At 39.5% G+C, this 22745-nt stretch overlaps 1 long non-coding RNA gene across 1 annotated transcript; it reads left to right on the top strand.

The window, feature by feature from the left end:
- Window positions 1–461: 461 nt before the first annotated feature.
- On the top strand, window positions 462–10479 carry LOC137466268 (uncharacterized). The gene is made up of 3 exons (XR_010995088.1): window positions 462–1384; window positions 1712–1862; window positions 10281–10479. It is a non-coding gene; the product is annotated as an uncharacterized lncRNA (long non-coding RNA).
- The last annotated feature ends 12266 nt before the right edge of the window (window positions 10480–22745 follow it).

Raw genomic sequence — 22745 nt, 5'->3', positions numbered from 1 at the left:
TTGACTAGCTTCTGACTTTGCATATACTTTTTTTCCTACTTGCTTTCTGGCATATTTGTAATGTTCACGGGGTAATTGCTGTTCTGTATCACGTGGAGACCTTGATCTGCCACTGAAGCAAATACAGTTCCTGTGCTGAAGGCAGAAGCTTCCTTTTGAAAGTTGTCACAAAGCTCCTACTCTTGCAGAAGATAATAAATTTCAAAGACATCCAGAAAGCTGTCAGAGGAATCAGGCTGAATATCGCCCTAAGGCACATAGATATCTGTTTAATTTTTTTCCTTTTTTAGTTAATTAATACATATTAAAGCTTCTCAGGACTTGGAACATTAGGAGTATCTTCGAAGTGGATTTGTTGGCAGAGGCTGGAATGCAGGATCAAAGATGCATAATAGATTCTTTACTGCATGGCCCAGCCTCAAAGAACGGGGTCTCATCTCACAGTGCGGAAGTCGATGGTGATTTTTTGATTTTTTTGTGTAATCTATTGTGAACACCTGTCAGAGCTCTGTTGTACTGGTTTCATTGAGCAGTGCTTAATGCCTTGGTGACTGACTTATCCTAAGATTGAAAGTATGCATGCTATGTTTTGGTTTTTTTGAACGAAAAGCCCATTTTAGGGTGTAGTTAGCTTCACATGCTTTCCTTGTTGCAGAGGAGGACAGAATTTGAAAATGTGTGCATTTTGAATGGAAAAAGAGAGTTTTTATGTGTTGGACAGTAATTGTTTTCACATAGAGGAGTGCATGCAAGCGCAGAATATGAGTGTTGTGGGACTGAAACAAAGGGTGGAGAAGGAATTAGTGTTTTGCAGGGTGCTGTTGTAAAGCTGATGACTGACTTGCTTTGCAGCTTTTTTTCTTTTCACAGTTTCTGATCCTGGGGGAACCAACCTGGGCTCTCCATAGGGTAAACTGGAACAGAACTTGAAGAGCTGTCCCAGAGGAATGGGGGGAGGGATGTGTGAAAATGGATGGGCAGAGGAACTGGAGGGAAACGACTCCTGTGAGTTCCTCATTACCGCTCTTCTGCCTTTTATATATATTTTAATGGGTTGCTCTTAGTCCTGGTGAGCCTGCTGTATTGGCACTTTTGCCTTTCCCTGCATGGCAGGATGCTTGCTGAAACAAGGATGAGAGATGGGAAAAATATGTTCATGTTGTTTGGTAGTGGGTGAATACCTGAAGTGATTCCAGGTGAACCATCTTCTAGACTGCGGCCACACCTGAACTAATTATCTTCACAGAGATATTTTTATTTACCGTGAGGAAGTCCCCAGAAGTTGTGCTGTCTGTGTAGGAAGAAGAGTTTAAATCATTCTTGTAACACACTCGTTTTCTCACACTCGTTTTCTGTTGGAGTTGTTGCTGTCTGTATTTTCCAGGTAGTATTGAGAGCAAACTGATAATTGTAGCATTGGTAAGCTGTTGGTACAATCACTTTTTTTCTAGGTTAAATGATTTATGATGTTTTACCACAGTCTTATAAACAGGAAAAGCCAGCCTAAAGACTGAAGAGAGATACTAATTAGAGAATGATAGAAATACAAATTTAAAGCAGCCACAGTAAAGCAGAGAATTTAAACAAAAGAGCGTCCCTTTTATTACAACCTAAGCCTTAATTACATATCCTAAGTCCTCTATTATATCCTAAGTTTAATTGCAGAAAACAGGGGATGGGAAAACTAAGCCTTCACAGCCATATTTGGCAGGAGCTCTGGAATAAGATTTGCCATTAGAGGAGAAAGTAGGAAGTGAGCCCTCATGAGGAGAACCTGAGAGACATCAGGATGCTCTAATTTGGCCAAGAGATGAGAAGAACCTGGAGCTTCTGCCACCGCGGAATGGGACAGAATTAAGTTGGTGAGTGCAGGCTGAATGCCCCCTGAAGTAGTTAAGGAAGAAGGTGATGGTCAAATATGACCTGGTCATGTACTTTACTGTTTTGTTATTTAAAAGAAAACCGTTTAACTGTACATTGCTGGTGTGAATTTGTCAGAGGATGTCTTAACAGGCTCCCAAATTGCTTATCAGCCACCATGATGGCATTTTCTTGAGCAAATGTTCAAGGAATTGTAATTTTGGGGGATTGGTAGCATCAGTTGTTCATCTTGCAGAAAGAACATATTTAGTAAATCGTGGAAGTTTGCAGAATGCAGCTCCTTGACATCTCAGTATTTAATGACAGCAAGGTTTCTCTACTATGTGTGTGGACCCTCTCCTGCAGACTTGCTTTGTTTCATTTCTTCCCATCCTCTCCAAAGTGCTCACTGAGGAGGGACATGCCCTGCTTCAGGTGGTGTACAGGGCTATGAGCATCCCTGCAAAGCTGGTCTTTTCTTACAGGGAATCCTGGACTTCATATGTTTTCCTAGTTTAGTTTTCTTTGTTTCCAAATATACTGGGTTGTCTAGCTAGTCTAAATTGAGTGTGTTCATTAAGTCTGAATAATGAAAGCATCCCTTTTTCCTCTTGGCTTAGTACAGACAATACAAAAAAGCCATAACCTAGATAATCATGGAGGCTTAAACTCCCCCTCCCCCAATTCATTTACTAAAAGTAGATTTCTCAAAGTTTCAAGAGTTAGAAAGGGGATTTTTGGTTTGGGTTCTTGTGTGCGTGTGTGGCTTCTGAGACAGAGTCACCTATTGAAAATAGGTGGAATTTTTTTCCTAACAAAGAAAAATGCACTTATTTATCCATAGAATAGAGTCCCATAGAATTTCTGAATAAAATCATTAAGTATTTTGCATAAGAATATTTTCTAATTGCATTCTGTAACCTGAAGTTAAACACCCAGAAAGATGATAGCTATTAGTGGACAGTCTATATTAAAGACTTAATATGTGTCCAGAGTATCTTAATATTTCAGTGCTTAATGTTATCAACCTATATTATCTCTGTAGTCAGAAAATTGTCATCTGTTTTCCCTTTTCCAAAGATGAAGTGACACACAGAGACAATTAGATATGTCTCTTCCCACTTGTTTTTAAAAGCATCAGGACCCAAGTTCATGCAAAAATAATATGGCAGTGTCAGGAGCTAAACTTCACTTTTATTCTTAGATCACATTCCTGTTCCCTCAGCTGAAGTGACTCCAAAGGGGATTTTGAAAGCTTCATATCATGAGCAAAAGCTTCCTGTGGATGCTTTCCCTCCCTTGCTTCCAGTTTAATTTTGGTAGGTGTTCTTTATGGTCCCCTTTAGTAGCAGCTTATGTGAAGCATGGAATTCCTCAGGGAGAGAGCAGTTAGTGAGAAACACAAAAACAGTGTGTGTGGAAATGGAAGAAGGTCTCTACCTCCATTTTAAGTTCCGTGGGTTGTCGTGGGCTCCATTCCCAGCTGACAGAGGCATTGGATAAGTCTCCATGCTACTCCATTCCCAACTCAGTTTCCAGTCTTTCTTCCCAGCATCTGACCAGGAAAACAGGTCTCCATTGCTGCTATCTATTCATGGACATTCAGAGGGTACAGTTGGATTTTTTTTTTTTTTCCCCATACAGAACTAGTTAGGACTTGGGCTTATTGTAGATAAAGAAAATGATAAATTCTTCTATGCTTATATTATACAATTTCACATCTGTAGTGTAAAATACATCGGCAGCTGTGAAACGGCAAAACCTGGGGTGTTCTCTTCTTCTGCCTTTTTTCTTTTTAATGCATAGGTTTGCCCTCAGTATGGGATTTCTTTGTCAAAAACGTTGGGGTGAAGAGCCACGCAGCCCTCACCCTGTGAAAGAGCTTTAGAGCAAACTGCTGCCATGTTCTCCTGGACTGGGAGACACAAAGCTTTCTGGCTGACACCTTTGAGAAATGAGAGTATGTCTCCACATCTCTACCTCCTTTGCATAATCTGTGATATCTGAATTAAGTTTCATGACATATTAACACTTTGAAGTTGAGTTAATATACTGTTTTTGTATAATACATTATGTATGACTTGGGCATCAATTGTGCTGGAGCATCAGCAGCCACAGACTTGAAAATGTCTCTTTCTGTGACAGAAATCCTAAATAATACTGAAACCTAGTTCTGTTGGCATTACTCTATTTTGTATTCTTTGTCCCATCACAGCATCTCTTACTTGCAAAACCACTCACATTCAAGCCATCCAGATTCCTCTTCTCTCCTCCATGTACTTGTCACAAAGTCCCCGTTCCACATCTTTCATATTACAAATATTCCCATGGTGTTGCACGGTTAATTTTAATTTGTAATATCAGAAGTGCTAGGATTATGTTAGCTTTGCTGAGCCTGAGCACTACGATGTGAAGAGGAACAATGAGGGGCATTAACATTTATAATAACGATGTGCTACAAAGAAGAACAAGACACAGAAAGAAGACAAACCCCACTCTGTTTTTCTCTTCTTGCATATTCACATATCGTGCTCTCAAACTGAGCTAAGATAGAACTTGTTTTATAGTCATCTTGTGAGCTATTTGTCAGACTACACTGGTCTGACATTGGATACAGTATATACATATATATATAGGCAAATATGCAGTCACTGGTTTATTGTTCTTAATATACCTCATCTTAAGCCTGATTACTTTTGTTTCAAAATTAGACTCTCAGAACATATTAATTATGGACATATCCCCAGACAACATGGCTGGTCATGGGGGATTTCTGCCCTTAACTCTGATTAGTGTTAGTAGGAGCTACCCATGTAAACTCCTAGAGGACCAAAAGAGAAATAATGTTCTGCTAGCTGTGGGTTTTTGTTTAGGGTATAGAACAATGCTAAAATGTTCCAGGAGGGAATTGGTAGAGTGCCTGATAGTGCCAGTCCGAAACCTTTTCTCTCTTTACATAAATACTGTCAATATTCCTATATACAGGAGCGTGTGGGGACAGAACAAGGGGGAATGGGTTCAAATTGAAAGAGAGCAGGTTTAGAATAGATTAAATATTATGGAAAAAATCTTTACTGTGAAGGTCCTGAGGCACTGGAACAGATTTCCCAGAGAAGTTCAGGATTCCTCATCCCTGGCAGTGTTCAAGGCCAGGTTGGATGGGGCTCTGAGCAACCTGGTCTAGTGGAAGGTGTCCCTGCCCATGGCATAGGGGCTGAAATGAGAGGATCTTTAAGGTCCCTTCCAACTTAGGTCATTCTGTGATTCTCTCTGGTGAATTCTGGAACTGATAAAAGCACATGACAGTACTATACATGATATTGTATAGTTTAAAGTTTGTATATAACATGATAGTCTTTTTCTGTTTGGTTGGGGTTTTATTGTTGTTTTGGTTTTCTAACCTGAATTAGACATTAGGGAATACCTTTTCTTTTATTTTTTTTCCCTGGAAGCACTGAACTGAGGAATGCTACTATTATATAAATAATGTCTGCGTGACCTGATGTTGTATGCCCTAATTATCCACTTGTCATAACTCTCCCACCTTGAATTTCTTGGGGAAAAAATAATCTCATTTTTAGACAGAGGGAGTGGCTTGTGCTAGAAAAACTTAGAGATTATTGGGTCTGTGTTGTCTGAGACTTCTGGGCTGTAGTGGAAGCTAAGCATATAATAATTAAAATAACTTCTTAGTGATGGGGAATTTACTGCATCTTTTGACAATTAATCTCAGTAGCTAATTATACTTAAAACGTGCTTTTTATCTTCAGATTGAACTTGCAAATATTGGATTCTGTTGTGTGTCTGCCCACTAATTTAGAGTCTTATGAAATATCTTCTTCTTGTCTAGTCCCTTAAAGATTATAATCTTGTCTTTGAAGCAAAATACATTTAGTTCAGTGTCTCACTGGAAGGAATCTTTTTTCTTTTCCAGCGCAAAGTCATTCTTGTTGCTCTTCTCAGCTCTCTTTCCAAGCCTATTTATTTTTATTTATTTATTTAAATTAAAGGTATTGTAGTTTCCCAGAGGATTTCCTGCTTTGTTCCCAGAGACATGGTTTCCTGTGCACGTCTGCAGCTGTCCCTAACTAAGCAAATGGCACAGACCTTCCTGCCTGCCCTCATGGAGTGAGGTCTGACACCCCTGAGCTGATGGAAAGAGCAGGCAGGTGCCATCCAGAATCCAGCCTAAAGGGGTTTATTGTCTAGCACCATTCAGAAGCTGCACCCAGGAATAAAGCAGGATCTCTTCCAAGGATCTCTTAGCAGCAGCTAAATCTTATGGTCATGAGGGTAGGCCCGTGTGACTGGAGGGCAGTGTTCCAGGGCGGAGGTGATGAGGAATTCATCATGCCTGCCTTATCTTGGGGGGGCTCCTCAAGGAGGAGAAAGTCACAGCTTGCTGGATATACAGAGGGAAATAATAAGGTGTAACACAGCTGTAGCTGTGCCAGCTGCTCTGCAGGTCATAGCAGGGCAAAAGTAGTCTTACCCAAAATGTAGTAACAGAAGGAAAGTAATTGTGTCATTTTATGGCAGTACGCTCTCTGCAAAGTATGCAAGTCAAACTCTGGGATTCGATGAATGATGATGCTGACAAAGCAGTGCCCTGAAGGTGTGTGGGGGGGTAAACAAATAGATCCAAGTGAGAAAAGTCATGGGCTTCTCTTAGGGAACAGTGGGAGCTGACCATCCTGAGCTGATCACTTCTGAGTCCAGCTAGCCCAGCTCGTGCAAGGGAGTGCTTTGATATCACTTCACATCGTTTATTCTTTACCCACCTGACTTGCTAGATTAGTTGGAAAATTCCTTTTTTGTATCATACTGTTAAATGAAAATGAAGGAAAACTAGGTCAGGTTATGTGAGAGTGTCTTCCTTCATCACAAGGAAGAGAAACAAGCTCATCAGAGAGGCATGGAAGGAAATTCATGTTGAAAAGACGGTAGTGATGAAAAATAAGAAGAGTGTGACTGTGATCCCTCTGTCTGTGGATAATTTATTTCTAATAGGCTGTAACAAATATTATACTTCCAAGTATTTGTTTTATTGTAGTTGCAGATGAAGAATTGTTCAGTACACCTTTGCTTTCTTAATCTTCTTTTGCTGCTCCATATTTTTATGACAACACAAATATAAAGGAGCATTACCAGAATCTTCCAGTACCTTTCTGTCCCTTGGTTTTATTACAGTAAATGCATACAGGCATCTTGAGCTTTTACTGTTGGTACAGAAATGATTAAAGCATCTTAGGTGGAATCTTTCTTGAGGTTTTCATTTGATGTTTAGGTAGGTTTCTGTTCCTGATCAAAGATTTATTTTAGTGAAGGACAGGGCACAAATGTCTTCTCTTCAAATTTGCTGGGCTGTGTGTGTTAGCATATTTTATGATGAAATACGCAGAAGCCAAGCACTGACACTGCTCCAAAGTAAAACTGGTAGCAAAAAGCTGTGCTACTATAAAACTCATGACACTGGCATAAAGTATGGCTTTTTAGTGTGGATGGGCTGACACTTTTCTACTATTTCATCTTTTTAGCTGATTTATTAAGTAAGGTTGAATGTCGCTGTGGGCTGAATTACTGTAGGTATCATCTCAAAAAGTGATCTCTGCAAAGACAGGTCTTAGAACATTGCCTGATTTCTGTATTTAGCTCTGGTTATTAGAACTAATCACTCAGAACAGAGCACACAGCAAATATCTACAGTATTCAGAAGGAGCATAAAATCTTAAATTGATTTTTTTTTTTGTAGTCTTTAACATTTAATGTAATCCTATTAAGGTGGGCGGTGGGTTTTATTTTCTGGGCATAGAAAGGTGGGGAAAAAACCCTCACACCATGCTCTAAAGCCTCATTAACAAAGAACTTTACTCAAGGAGGAGATGTTAATAAGTAATGAAACAAAGGCTCTTTTATGGAGATGCAATGTCCATGTGTCGAAGGACAAAGTTCGTGTTGCGAAGTGCAGCTGTTCCCCTGCTCACAGCCCCAAAGCCTGGGTTCAAAGTCTGCCAGCTTTCCTGTCATGGAGCTGACCGGGGCAAGGTCCAGCCAAGGCTCAGAGGTCAGTGGCTGAAGCCTTGCTGGCCCCGTGGCCCTGCTGTCTGACACATTCGGGATGAGCAACTTAAGATTATAAGTACAACAAACAAAAACTTCCCCTTCCCTTTCTGTTGTGTCAGATTTCATTAAAGAGGGATCGTTTTGGAAGGAGTCACTGAAGTGTTTAAAAATAATGTGCTGCATAATGGAGTGACCTCACCAAACCCCACTGAAGGAGCAGAGCAGGAAAATGATGCATGTGGGAAGTAGTGCCTGTGTGCATTGTCCTTCCTTCTGAGATGTATTTAAATGAGGAAAAATGAACAGCTAATTCTATATATCCAAAGAGATGAAACAACTCTTTTAAAAAAAGAAACAAGAAAAAAAAAAAGCGAGTCCCTGTGTTCCCTTTGTGTCATGGTAACGGTGTTCCACACCATGGGGGTGAAGAGAACTTAATACGTCTCGATATCCTGCTTTCAAATCCTCCTTTTTCACCTCCTTCAGAGGCTTTTTCGAAGCTAACCCCAACTTTCTTATTCATGAGGGATGAAAACCCACCTGTGCAGCTTTTTGATTAGCTGTGGTCGTATCAAAGGCTGCTGTACCCAAGCACAGACCCTGAGTGAGAATGGAGACTGACAGCTGAGAGCAAAGGCTGGTACAAACACCCTTGGAGGAATTTATGTTTCAGGTAATGCTGTAGCTGTATTACAGATAGAGGAAAGTTTCCTATCTGTTGCCACATCCTTTATCATGGAAAGGATGATAAACCATGGGTGGTAAACCAAGTCATCAGCGCTCAGTGCCCACAGTATGCCGCAGGTCTCAGCAGACTGCTGTCATTTCACCTCGCTGAAAGGAACATGCATGTTCAGAAAACTTTCTTAGACATCAGAAGTCTGCCCCTGTTGTATCACGGCTGCTAAATGTCTGGGTTCAAAAAATTTAATTATAGAGAGCCATGATTAAAACCAGGATTCATGGAAGGACTGCTGTAGCCAAAAACGTGAGTTCTGGACCAAAAGATTTGTGTTTAGAAAGGATGATTTTTTCTTTCCTGCAAACATTCATGAGTCCACCAAACACCAGAGGAGCCTTCCTCTGGTGGGTTAGTTCTGTGCTTTTGTTATAACTTCAAGTCTGACCTTCCTCTTCTAAGCAATATATTTAAGAAACTAACAAGGACCCTACAGTGAACACTCCAGACCATGGCTTGTGAGGACTTGGAAAAGAGCATGAGGTACTCAATGCTTAAAAAGAAGTGGGGGAAAAAAAGAGGTCAGCCAAGGCCCACAGATCCAAAATAATGTGTTATAATGGCTGAGCCCTTCCTGGGAGAATGCTGAGAAATAGAAATAACAGGAACTGCACCTGTGGAAACTCAGGAATATTAGAGAATATTTTTTCTGGTACTCTTTGTTGTCTGCATGCAAGCTCTGCAGTGAGCAGACCAAGTCATTGAGACATTGTTGGAAGTAGTTACTGTGGCAGAGGACATCCATAATCAGTTCATTTGGTCTGCACTGATGCAAATCCCTGACATAGCAGCAATGGTGAGTAACAATTTACGTTGCTCCCACTGCTGAAGTTCCACCCGAGTCTCTGGCCTCTCTTTGTTAGGCTGGTTATACCTGGCCTTGGAATCTTTGTTTCCTATGAAACTCTGACTGTCACTACCCTCCCCAGCACTTCTGGCAACTGAAAATACACAAAAGGTGGGGAGAAGATGATAAAATTACCAGCTATAAAATGTGTCCATTGCTTGCTGCATTGATAAAAGTTCTTCAGGTGATAGAGCTCTTCTAGGTGGTGACTATAGATTTGAACCTTGGCTTGCCTCATCTGAAAAGATGAACTCTGTCAGGCCAATACTACCGTGTGGAGTGGGATTCCTTCATTCTTTTCTGTTGGCATTGACCACATATTAATAATAATATACTTGCAGGGTAAGGTATAATGGAAGGAAGGAGGAGAGTGCCTATAGCCCCGTGGTTAGTGAGGTTTCATGGGCCAGGGCAGTAGGCTGAAGTTCAGGTACATAGTCCAAATCAAGCAAAACAGGAACTGGGACTGGGTTTGCAAGGTAGCAGCTATGCTGGTTGTTGGCTCCACTGAAGTAGATAGGTGAATGTTTGCATCTCCCTCTTGCCTTCCCCTCGCCCCATTCTCATCACAGACTCGTGTGCCTGTGTCACCTGGCTTCAGTTAGAAATACAAGAATAAACAGGAAAATTACTTGCAGGTCAATTCTTGTTTTCAGTTTTCTGCTTCTTTATTTTTTTTCTCTTCCCTCCCCCCCCCTTTTTTTTGTTATATTTTAAATTTTTGCCTGGGTGTACCTGCTTTTGTTTGAAGCTGCCTATTTTCTTTCTCAGCAGATAGTTTGAGAATCATCCCACCTGTTGCCTGCCTGAACCAAGAACCAGATCCCAGAGAAGGACTGTGCCATACTAGTTGGTTGCAGATCTGCTAGAATCCTAACATTGAGAGAGATCTAACAGGTAAGTAAAAGTGGGAATTTATTCAAGGTGCTGAGACTCGTAAAAGAGAAGAGTGTTATTGCCCCTTCTGAAAACAAAAGTGGCCAGAAAAAGGTGTATGCATGCAAATATGATTTGCAGGATATTTTAAATCTGGGAACTAGTATCTTTCCACTAAGAATCTGTGCCTGTGAAATGTTTTCTTCTCAGTTTATACACTCCCCAGTCCCTGTTTCAAACCCCTCCAGGTAAGGCTATCAGAAAAGCCCTCCCATCTAGCTTCCTCCTTCTCATGCAACTACAGGTGTCCTAAGAAAATGCTGGGGGATTTCCTCTGGCAGGAGTACTGAAAAAATCCACAAGATTCCAAAAGGCATTTTTATTTGTTTCTCATTATTGTTTTGGTTTTGCTCTCCTCTTAAGAACTTTCTTTTCTGAGCATATTCTTCATTCAGTCTTGACCACACTGGCTGGATAGAGTAAGAGGCTTGTCTGCAGCTACAATTTTACTGCTTTATTCTCCTCAGGTAGTTAAGGCAAACTTTTCGCCGCCCATTGCTTCTTCCTAATGTAGGTTGTGTTATATCAGCAAGAAGGTGCTTGAAGAGATACTTAGAGTGCGCTCTAAAGCAAATTGACATTGATCATATGGCGTCATATTCAGTAAAACTGTTTGCACACTAGGACTTTGCCAATTTAAAAAAAAAAATCATATTTCAAATAAAATGCAAAGTACCCCGGGTAAAAGTTAAAATTAGAAGAGGATTCTGAGTAGCTCATTATTTTATATGTTGTTAATAATGAAACAAGTACAGATTAGATGAGTTATACACATTGTTACAAAAAGAGTGAACTAAAATTAAGTATATATATATATATATATTTATACATTTACTATATAAGGACTTCGACAAACTTCTTCAAATGAGTTGTTCAAAAAAGTAATGTTTCTTTCCTCATATTCAGGTTTAAGTCTTTCCCTGGCAAGAAGCTCAGGTTTTTGCACTTCAGTTGTAGAGCATGGCCTGTGCTGTGTAAAATATTGATTGAAAATAAGCTTTACTAAGAAAAGAAAAAAGACTAAAATACTCAAATTTGCTCACAACATGTGAATTATGATAGACATCATATAAAATATATAAGAAAGGTTTGAGTCTTTATTATGAAAAAAACTTGTTGTTCTTGGTCTTTCTTTCTGACATGAGATTTTATATGAAAATCCAGATTAATATTGCTTCTGTGTTAAGTGGAGGGTTCTGCATGATTTCCCTGTTGTGTGTCTGGCTGCTGGTTTGCCACAGTTATGGGTGGAGATCAGTGGTTTATTGTGAAGATGCTGGTTTTAAATTCAGATTTGAGATTGTGGTAGAAGCTTTTGGTTTGCTGAACTCTCAGTTCTCAAAATCCAATCTCAATAAACTGCCACCTATGGTGGGAGGGATTTAAATATTTAATGATGTTTTGACTGGAAAATGAATGAATGTAGAAGGATCTTCTAGAGTTAACATTGAATTAATTTCTCGCCAGTGTTGCTTTTTGCTTGTTCTTCCTTTCTCTAAGTCACTCTCACACTCTGGGAGTGATCTTTTGTTCCTGCTCTTGCTCCCCAAAGTGCTCCCTGCCTATCAGCACAGACATGGCGTTTTCATCTGTGGAGAATTTTCTAACTTTTTAGTCATAACTGAAAATTTATGTGCTCAGTTCAACTCAATGAATTGCATGACAAATCTGCAGCAAGGCAGACGCCATCGGGGAGACAGAGAGGCTGCCCGTCTGTCTTGCCAAGTATCTCAGCAATCCTGGGACAGCAGCAGCTCCCTAATGTGACAATGAGCCGTGTTGACTTTTAGATCTGTACGGTACAAAGTTCCTGCTGAAGATTCTGCTTCCCAAGCGGCCGTTTGACGCAGCTGGGTATCTCCACCATGCTGCCATATCTGCTGGAGAGGGAGAGGGAGGGCAAAACATCAGGGCATTTCAGTGCCTTATCAGCTGTGCTGGTGGGTGGTGTGCTCCTCCAAAGTGTGCTCCTCACAGACTTCAAGGTGTGTGTAGCCTATTTTCCATAATGCAGCTGAACTGTTCACTAATTACCTTTTCCTTGTTTACATTAATTGAACTTATACACATAGGCTGTTTTGATATATTTATTTTTATTTCAAAACTCTGTGCTATTTTTTATGCTGGATATATAGCATCACCGTGCAATTATTTTCTGTGCTGACAAGCAGACTTGTTTCCTTGTCAGGAGATGAGTTGTTTACTTTTCAGACAAAATATGAACATACTCTTTGGAATGATATTTTAGCATGAACTGGTCTTTTTGAGAGACTGTTAGATACACAAACAACAGGTGCTCAAATTTATTGCTACAGCTAAAATAGCATTTGCTGAAATATATATTAAAAACTCAGAGAATGCAAGAAGGACTTGGAAATGTCTCCACTTTTTTTATTCACATCCCATTTCGATGGCTCATTTTTAAGTAACAGTGAAATTGTTTGGGCTTATTTGGTTTCAGAAGAAGTGAAGACAAGATAAAATAATTGGTTATCTTCAGTTAGGTGTTAAGATGTACTTTTTTCTTTTTCCAGGAAAGATCCTTAAATTAAAAATAAGCCAGTTGATTTTCTGTGGATTTCATCTGAGCCACGAGCTTTAGGTCATTGAGACTTTGATTTATTTTTCAAAATGCCAAATCAATTTATGTGAGGGACAGAGTGTAAGTTTTTATTTCAGTCTCAAGTTTTCTGTTTTTAACCTGTTTTCTGAATGGACTCCTGTAGTCTGGAATATTGGTGATGCAGGGCTTGCTTACTTTGACTAGGACCAGTAGTCAGTCACTGCTTGTGCAAAAAGTGAAATGAAGCCATGGAAGAGAGGGAAAAAATATTGGAACAACAGCCTATGAAATTGGCCACCCAGCTTCCTTGTAATATAATGGTGATGGCAAAATACTCCTGACTCTTACAGTGTTTCACATCCCTGTGGTATTCAGCAGGTGCCTCTGGATACAGTCATTAGAGCCAGCTTCTTTAAAGTGGTGTTGATGTTTTCACAAAACTAAGCAGATATCAATCCCTGGAATGCTAACTGTATGGAAAGGGATAGATGGACTTAGTTGCATTCCTTCCCTTAGAATGTCATAAATGTAGATTTCACACAAGGAGGATAAAACAGTGTTGCAGTTTAAGCAGCTTGTCTCTAATGGTTGGATTTTACTTTTCTGCATTTGTGCCCCCCTTTTTATCCCTTCTTTGCCATTGACTTCTATGGCAAGTAGCTAATGTAAAGTTGTTCGTTTTGATGAACACATCCTGTATATCCTGAGCAGCAGAACAGTGAATCTTCATTTGAGCAGCAAATCCATTCCTATACTCAGGATTTTAGCCAGGGCCACAGGGCAAAACTCTTACATTGCACAAAAAAAAAAAAAAAAAGAAAAAAAAAAAAAAAGCCAAGGGACTTTTAATGATCCAGCAGAGATGATAGGGCCTTGGCATATGAAAAACCCTGATACAGTAAATCAAAGCAGGCTGTCTTGAGTGTAGTAATATTTCTATGCTAATAAATTAGTGTCATAAGTGATTTGTCAATAAGATGTAGAATATGCTATGAGGGAAGTCAGACAATATTTTTCTTTCTCATAGAAAAATAGGGTGAGGTCATAGCAAAATCCTCAACATGATTTTTTTCTAAGAAATATGTGGGTGCTCTGACCCACTGCACAATAGCTGCATATTTAAATTCTTAATGTGCCTAAGATATCCTTACATACCTAAGCAAGGTAGATGAAGATTGGCTAAGAGAATCTCTAGAGAAGAGAGGAGTCTGGGTAGACCTTTTAGTGGCCTTTTAGCACTAAAAGGTGACTTATAAGGAAGATGGGGACAGACTTTTTAGCAGGACTTGTTGTGATAGGACAAGATGTAATGGTTTTAAACTGAAAGAGGGTAGATTGAAACTAGAGATAAGAAATTCTGTATGATGAGGGTGGTGAAACACTGTTACAGATTGCCCAGAGAGGTGGTAGATGCCCCATCCCTGGAAGCTGATCAAGGTCAGCCTGGATGGAGCTCTGAGCAACCTGGTCTAGTTGAAGATGTCCCTGCTCGCTGCAGGGGGTTGGACCTGATGACTTCCAACCCAACCAATTTTACTTATCTTTTGATTTGATTTGATTTGTCATACCAGGCCCTGTTGCACACAACCCTCCTCCACTGCTGCTTCATGCATACACAATTACAGGTAGAAGTCCAGCCTGACCATTTGGCACCCCTATCAGCAGTGATAGTACAAAAACCCTCAGGAATATCAAAGGATTACCAAAACTCTAAGGAGCCATACACTGATATTTTTTTTAAAATTCATTCCTGCTCTTAAGAGATTTGGAAGTTGCATCTTAGTGTAAAATATAGAAATGTTAAGTGGATGTAATTCCTCTGGAACTTTCTGGGTTGGCTGCAGCAGATCTGTAAACCCTCTATGGATCTACCTATAAACAAGTGTGATACTGAGAAAAGAGTTTCCATCTTTCTCAACATCCAGAGAGTTTTGGAGGGTAGAAGGCTGGTTTATTTGCCATGTTTTTCAGGTATAATTTGGTAATCTGTGATAAGACCTTCTTCTGTAGTAGTAAATCAGGGTCTCTGCAGTTTGGACCCATCAGCCATGGCTCAGGAGCAGATCTGAGGTGGAACCATGGTGCATCCTCTCACACATCACAGTGTATATTTTCAGAACCACCTCTGCACTGTGCCCTGTGGTTGCAGTTTCTTCTTGTGGGTTTCTGATTTCAGGTCGTGATTCCTGGGCAGATGCTTATTCCTAACTCTAGCTGCTGACCCTTGGTTTGACTTTCTGGTTCCTGGTTTTTGGCCATGAATGTTCGGCTCATTTCCCAGTTCTGGACACAGGCCCTAACCTTTGGGCTGGATAGCCCCTGCTCCAGTCTGTAATCCTAGACAGCCACCAGGTCATCTGTAGTAGAGAGTACTCTAACTTACTCAATAACAAATGAAATCTAGCAGATAAATTTGGTTGTTTTGTTGTTTTTGATTTTTGGCTTGCTTTTTTTTTTTTTTAATTTATGAAAACTGCAGCTCTCTAACTGTAAACTGTTCTTTTTTTAATTTATGACAACTGCAACTCTCTGTCTGTAAACTGGTCTTTTTTTCATTTATGACAGCTGCAGCTCTATCTGTAAACTGGTCTTCTATTAGTATTTTGCTAGATTGTGGAATGTGAGCTTCTAGTTTCCATTAGTTATTGTATTGTGCCTAATGGCCATCCTTTCTTAGGGAGAATATTGCTATGTCTGAGCCAGTGGAGGTGAACAGAACTGTTAGCATGTATAAACATTTCAAAGTGGTGACCACAAGTTCAATAAATTACACTAGAAAAGGCAGTAGTGTCAGAACTTCCATTTAATTTCTGTGGGACATGTTATAAACATTACTGATGTACTGTATGCGTGTTGTGCTTTTTTTCATGGGAGTTCATAATGTCATTCTAGCACACATGACATAAGAGTGTAAACACACTCAAAATGTGGTCACTCAGACCCATAAGAGTGTCGTGACTGAAACTTGATGAAAATATGAGTTGCAAAGTTCACAAAGTATGAAGATAAATTTCCAGAAAGAGGAAGAATTGAAACTTATAATGTGTGTTAATGTTCGGGTGGAAGAAGGGTCAGGTTGCTTTGGCAGGAGAATAAATGGATAAGGAGTACAAAGCTGAGTTTTAAAATGAACTGAAGTTGATACTTAACCAGTTACAAGTCATATGGTATAGACAATAATGTGAATCTGAGTGAAAAGAAAACTGCTTTTATATATGCTATACATGTTATATTGTTTATACACAAAATGGTGTAGCATATGAATTTACATATATATATGTGTGTTCAACAGAAAATAGAAGTCACAAGACCTGGGCGAATTTAATTTAATTTTGCCCATCAAAAATTCAGGGATAAAACATTCCATGCTGATGCAATGGTTTTGCTTTGTAATATTTTGATGGAATTAGGTATCTAAAATCAAATAATCAATAAGTTACCCACCTGTCCTGTTTCTATGTAAAAATATGTGACAGTTGCCAATCTAGGAAAAATGGGCTATTTTGCTCTAGCTTAAAGGTAAGTTATATTATATTCTGCTGTTCATGGCTGTTTCATAAAAATGTTAACCTTCCTTAATTTTAGAGCTTAAATCAAGACCCATCAATATGGAGCACTTAAATTAACTTTTTTATTAAATTATAAAAACTTGCCTTGCTAAACCCATCTCCTTCTTCGCTTTGACGAGAGGAACTCTCTTTTACTAGAGCAGTTTTCCTCTAGATGGGTTTTTTACCCTGAAGCAGGCTAGCTCAAATAGGAGATAGCAAGATGTTCATGGGATTTAGCTAACAGTGAATTGAGACTCTTTTGCTTAGTAGTAGTGGATGGTGGAAGCAGCAAGCTTAGTGCATTGCTTTGGTGTGTTTCTTCCAAATTGGCCCCATGCATTAATATGATTTTACATACTTTTGTTAAACTATCAGCTCAGAAAATGAAATAAAACAAGTACCTCCTTCAATTTGTTGTTCAGTTAAAATCTGCTAGTATAAAAAGCTACAGCAGAATAGCAGGGCATAGTTTTTAATTAAACTAATTAAACTAATTAAACTTTTTATTTGGTTTAAAGCTCTTTAAGGGAACATCCTGTGAACTTGTATGTTATTCACCATGTATAATGATATCTTTTTTTTTTTTCCCTTCCAAATGAATTAAAAATGGAAAGTACTTCCAGTACTTCTTGGTAAGTACCAAGAAGTCAGATCCCTTGGTACAACAGAAGTCCTTTCTTCATCAGAGGCAGGTAGTTTCCATTATTCATATTCGTTACCATTTAATTTAAAGTCCCACCATTACTTTAAAAGCAAGATATTAATGAGAGATGTTACTGGAGTGCTGTCTTTTAATTTGATATTGTTCGATCCAGCTGTTTTAAAATTTCTAAGAATAAAGCTTCCATTACCTTATATAAGAGAAGATTTTTATAGGCAAGAACATCTAATTTTTGTCTGGTTTTCCTTGATAGCCAATTGCCTTTCTTAAATCTTCACCATTTACTTCTAGAGTAATCCTTTTGCTTTGCTTTAAATAATTTCTCTGATTCCTAGATATCCATGCATTGCAATTAGTTATATATAGATATTTTTCATACCACCCCTATCCACTTAGTTGGTGAGTAGACAAGTAATGCATACTTAGCACTTTTAATTTTACCTCATAAATCAATCATTGTAGCTCCAAAAGCAGTCACATTTTTTCTTAGACCATCATTCAATACAAAGAGTCCATTATGCGTGTCTGTGAATAATACATTAATTGTGTGGTTTAAATTCATAAACAATGTTACACAATTAACTTCATAAAATTGCTCACTTTGAAAATTGTGTAGCTACAATTTCTATAATAGTAGCTAAAAGACAACAGCACTAAGCCAGGAATTGTCACTTTGAATTGCCACTGGTAAATCAGAGGCCTCTTAAATGTGGAATTATGACAAAGTGTTACAGATTCATTCTTGTGTTACAGATTCATTCCTTTAAGTTCTTTCTCAAGGGTTTTCACCTTGTTTTGTGCTGCTGTGCACTAATGGTGTAAGACATGATTACTTCAGGCAATGGCTTTACTAATATAAAGAAATATTACTCAAGGATTTTTTTTAACTGGATTTTTTTAAAAGTATCTTTTTCATTGTGTTTTATTCTCTGTCAGGTTGTTTAAAAAAATTTTGCTCCTTTGCCTTTGGCAAACACTTTTTTTCTTGGAATACCATGAATAGGATCTACAAGAAAAGGGTACACAATCCAAATCCAAAAGGAAGCATATTTATATGTTGATAATAGTTTGTTCCAAGTTTGAAGACTAAACTGAGATCCATAGGCTAGACAGCAGTGAAGGTATTTCTATTGTATTACAGCATTTAGAAAAGGTAGAGAAAGAGTTGAAATAGGCCTTTCACATCTGGGAAACAGAGGTGGGAAACGTGGTGAAGGAATCTGCCCAGCATTACAGAATTAGGCAGGGGAATCAGGGGTGGGAGCTCCTGCCTTGCCATTGAACCGATCTACAAGACTGTATTTATTCTATAATCTGTTTTTATGCTCTTATCTATTTAATCTTCCCCTCACACCAATTTTTATAAGTATGTCTCCACAGAGAACTCCGGTGTAAGGGGTGTTTCTGCTGATGACCCCTGAGGTTTTATAGTAACGCTGTAGAATCAATACACGGGAAGTGCTCGGCGTTAAAATCGTGCAAATTACCATTGGAAGGGACTCGTTCCAGCGCGGGGAAGGAGGGTTTGCTCTCTCTTCTTGCCGCCCTGCCATCGCTCACGGTCGGCAGCAGCCGCTCCTTACATAATGTCACATATGTCACATATGTCCCGCCAGATTGCCCGGCCCTGCCGGGGGCAGGGGAGGCTCCGCGCTCGGCAGCCCCTCGCCGCCCTACTGCTGTCACGGGGAGGAAAATCCTGCGGAGTCCCGCTTGGGATTTTCCCATCGGGCTGCTGGGGATGGGAGCCCGGGGCCAGGCTCTGCGCCTCCGTGCGCGCCGCTGCCAAGCGCAGGGAGCGGGGGATGCTGCCAGCATCGCCCGCCTCCCTCCCCACGCCTGCCTCCCGGGGCCGGGCGCTGCTGGGGAGCTGCTGGCTCTGCTCCCCTTTCCACAGCGCTGTTCACCTCCCTCAGCTTGCGTCGTGCCTCTCCTGCTCAGTTCTCCCCGTCATTCCCCTCCCGAGAGTCAGCGCTGCCCTCCCTTCGCCTGGATATTCGCACACAAGGGCTGCGTGGTCAAAATCGGCGTCTCACAGCCATTCTTAACCTCTGCTGCATAAAAACAAACAAACAAACAAACAAACAAACACACAGGGGAGAAGTTATCCCATGGACTAGAGCTGTGGTGTAGAAATACACTCAAATGAAAGCCCAGGCATGGAATGAAAGGATTTGGTACCCTACTACTCAAAGTAAAACACAGCCTTTACTGTTTTTTGGTACTCTTTAGCACAGGGTACCAGTTACTGCACGTGTTATTTGTTTAAATTGAAGATTCCACCACTGCTGAATTGCACCCTGAATTGAACTCCAAATCTGCTACCATTCCAGATTTATAAAACAGCATTATAGGGAATATAGGCCTATTATTTTTACAGTGTAATTTCTGATTAGATTTTACAGCACCTCTGACGAACTGCATAGATTTTACCCATTAAAAATGATGACAATCCAGTTCTGTCATTTTAAGTAGAATTAAAGCCAGTATTGCCAAGTATGATAATATCTTATGAAAAAAAATGAGCCAACACACACACACACACACACACACATATATATATATATATATATATAAATTAAAATAACCCAGCACCATGTTATTTCTCTATAGGAAAAGGGCCCTTGCCAAGAGCGTGCGATTGTTACCTGTTAGTGCAGTCAAGAGCCTGTGGGTCTGACAGCTGACATCAACAGAAATTCTCCATTCAGGCTGAGTAGGTTAAGTAATGTTTCCTAGCACAGCTGGGTAATGTGTCTGTTGGTAATTAAAAGAGTCTGCCAGAGCTGGTAAAGGAAAAGCATAGTGTGAAGCATTTTCTGTCAGAAAATAGTTTTGTAAAGAATTAAAATCTGTACAATGAGTATGCCTCGTCTTAGAGGAAACAAATTGTTTTTTTAAAGAGGAAGAAGAAATCCAACACTGAAACAGTCTGTTCCTGGTTTATTTTAGATGCAAACTTAAATAAACACCCCCAAAACCAAAAATGGAAGTGTTGCAATATGAAAATTAAACTTCGCTTTTCTATAATGTCAGTTTTAAATTTGGGGAAGGGACTTATTCTGGTTTGACACGTCGCCAGATTCTGAAACCAGACATAAAATGACATTCTCACTTGGGACCTGACTTTCCATTTGCATTTGTAGATGCAAGGTATGTTTTTTAGCCCTGATTTGCTACACTAATCCTGTTGACTTCACTTGAAAAGAATGGCACGTTTCCCACTAACTTTATTAGTGGCAGGATTGGGCCTTGATGCAATACCTCATGTCACAGCAGCAAAACTTGTTGCCAATAGTCTGTCTCAAGGGAGGAGATTTCCAGTAACTGCTCCCTGAGAACTGTTCTAAAAATGCAGCTTTTTTCTGTCCAGCCATCGGGATAATGATATACTCCATCCCTAAAGAGAGGGGCATTGACGGAGCTGCATTGATGGCACCAGAGGTCCCTGCTGGCTTGTTCACTAAACAGAACTGGCAACTGACTCTGAAGATAAAAGTTCTTGACGTTTTTCCAAGCTGGTGGAATGGAGCTGAGTGACACTTAGAAATAAATAGAGGAGGGAATAGTATGATCTTGAATGACAGAGGAGCTTTCATGAAAGGTTTTCATGGGGGAAACGTGGGATGTACTGTTCCAGGCTTGAGTCTAGGGGATTTTTTGACAGTTGGATAATGTGCATGTTTGCTACCACTTGTATGAAATGTAGAGGGGAAACAAGGGGAAAAGCTCCAAATGAATCTTTTATTCCCACTTAAACAGTTAAACCCAAATACAGTATCTATCTCTTCCTTCCCAATAATTGACTCTACAAATTGCCAGTCTCTTTGGAAATCTCTTAGAAGAACATACTCTCTCCCGAAAAGGAAAAGTACTTCATGCAAAACATTTGTCACTTGTCTGTTATCATAATTCATGATCTTATCCTTCATTCTCTTGCTTGTTTAAGCACACAGAAATAGTACTTTTAACCTGAGACTTCAAAGGTAAAAATATTGTGAAAAGGTCTCCATTCTTTTTCTTCTCATCTCTGATCTCAGCCTTTGAACATCAAAGTGGCTCAAAGTTTGGGGTAAGTTCTTAAGGATCCAGTTACTAGAAAGAAATCAATTGATTTTCCATGTTCACATTCACGATAGACCAGAACAAATATTAAAATTCAAGAATAGTTTAATTTAATAATTTACAGCAATTAAAACAAGTTGCTGCTTAATCTTTTGTTCAGTACAATGAAGCTCACTCATTCCATTGTATTGATATAAAAAATCCTCAACTTCTGTCAGTCAGAAGTTGCCAGAAAAAAATAATAACCTAGGAATTACAAAACAATTAAGAATGTAAAATAAATTCCCCAAACAAAGAATGCTGCCATTTTAATTATAGTATCACACTGTCATGTAAAAGTTTAACACTTAAAAGAATTAGTCTTGTACCCTCAATCTATTACCCCTAAGCAATTCTCATTTTCACATTACTTTTTGTAGGCTGCCATCTAAATTAAATACTTTTCAGCTCTGTCAGTTTATACATATTCTCATTACAGCAGACACTAGAGCCAAAATATTTTAATCTTCAGTGTAATCTGTTAGGCTCATATTCTTAGCTACAACTTTAGGGGTTCTACAACTGCTCTTTTCCTTTGAAATGGTGGCAGAATTTTTTTGTGCAGAAATTCTTGCTCTTGTAAGGACTTCCTATAAGCAAGTAAGTTCTGCAGTCTGTTGTGAAATTACCTTTGTTTTCAGTGCTAGAGAGTTATAAATCCTCTTACTCCTCACCACTCTTGAAGTTCTGTGTTCTCAGGAATGGTTCTAATGGCGCTATTCTGGAAGGTTTAAGTTCTGGTAATTTAAAAGCCGAGTCCTGGGAACGAAACTGTTAACATTTTCTTTTTCACAGGAAAGACCAAACTAAAATTAAACAGCTTAGACATTAAACACTTATTAAGCGTTTCATGGCAGCTGTCAGACATAGCTGAAGCCAGAACCCCTCAGAAAACAATGCAAATTGTGAGTGCACACAGACCGTCAGCAGGCAGAGCAGCCCAGAGTGCCTCTGTCAGTCCTAGTGCTCTGATCAGCCTGGCAGAAGGGCGATGACACACGAGAAGTCTTCCTTTAGAAGAGAATCAGACTTTGCAAAGAAACGGCACATATACGTAGTCTTATTTCAATACACAGGGTGTAGCCATGGTGCACAAGCACCAAGATTCGGGGGCTGAAAAGTGCTTCTCAATCTGCCAGTTGGGATACACCAACACTTTCTGAAATATATATAGGATACAAGCAGAAATTCACCACCCAGTGCCCATGCAATAGCTTTAAGATCACAAGAAGACAATATGTGGGTTTACATCCCTTTTTTTTTTTTTGTCTGAAGTCAGTGATAAAGCTTCTGTTACCTTAACCTGGTAGAATCAGCCCCCTGACAAATATCTCTTATAATAAGTCAAAGTTCATGAAAAAACTTGGTAGTACAAGAGCAGTAGTAGCTTAAATAGATTTTGTGGTGTATTAGTGACCACT

This window comes from Anomalospiza imberbis, chromosome 2 (genome assembly GCF_031753505.1).
Source record: "Anomalospiza imberbis isolate Cuckoo-Finch-1a 21T00152 chromosome 2, ASM3175350v1, whole genome shotgun sequence".
Lineage (NCBI taxonomy): Eukaryota > Metazoa > Chordata > Aves > Passeriformes > Viduidae > Anomalospiza > Anomalospiza imberbis.
The sequence above is the reverse complement of the archived record's forward strand: the minus strand, read 5'-3'. Positions and strand labels throughout refer to the sequence as shown.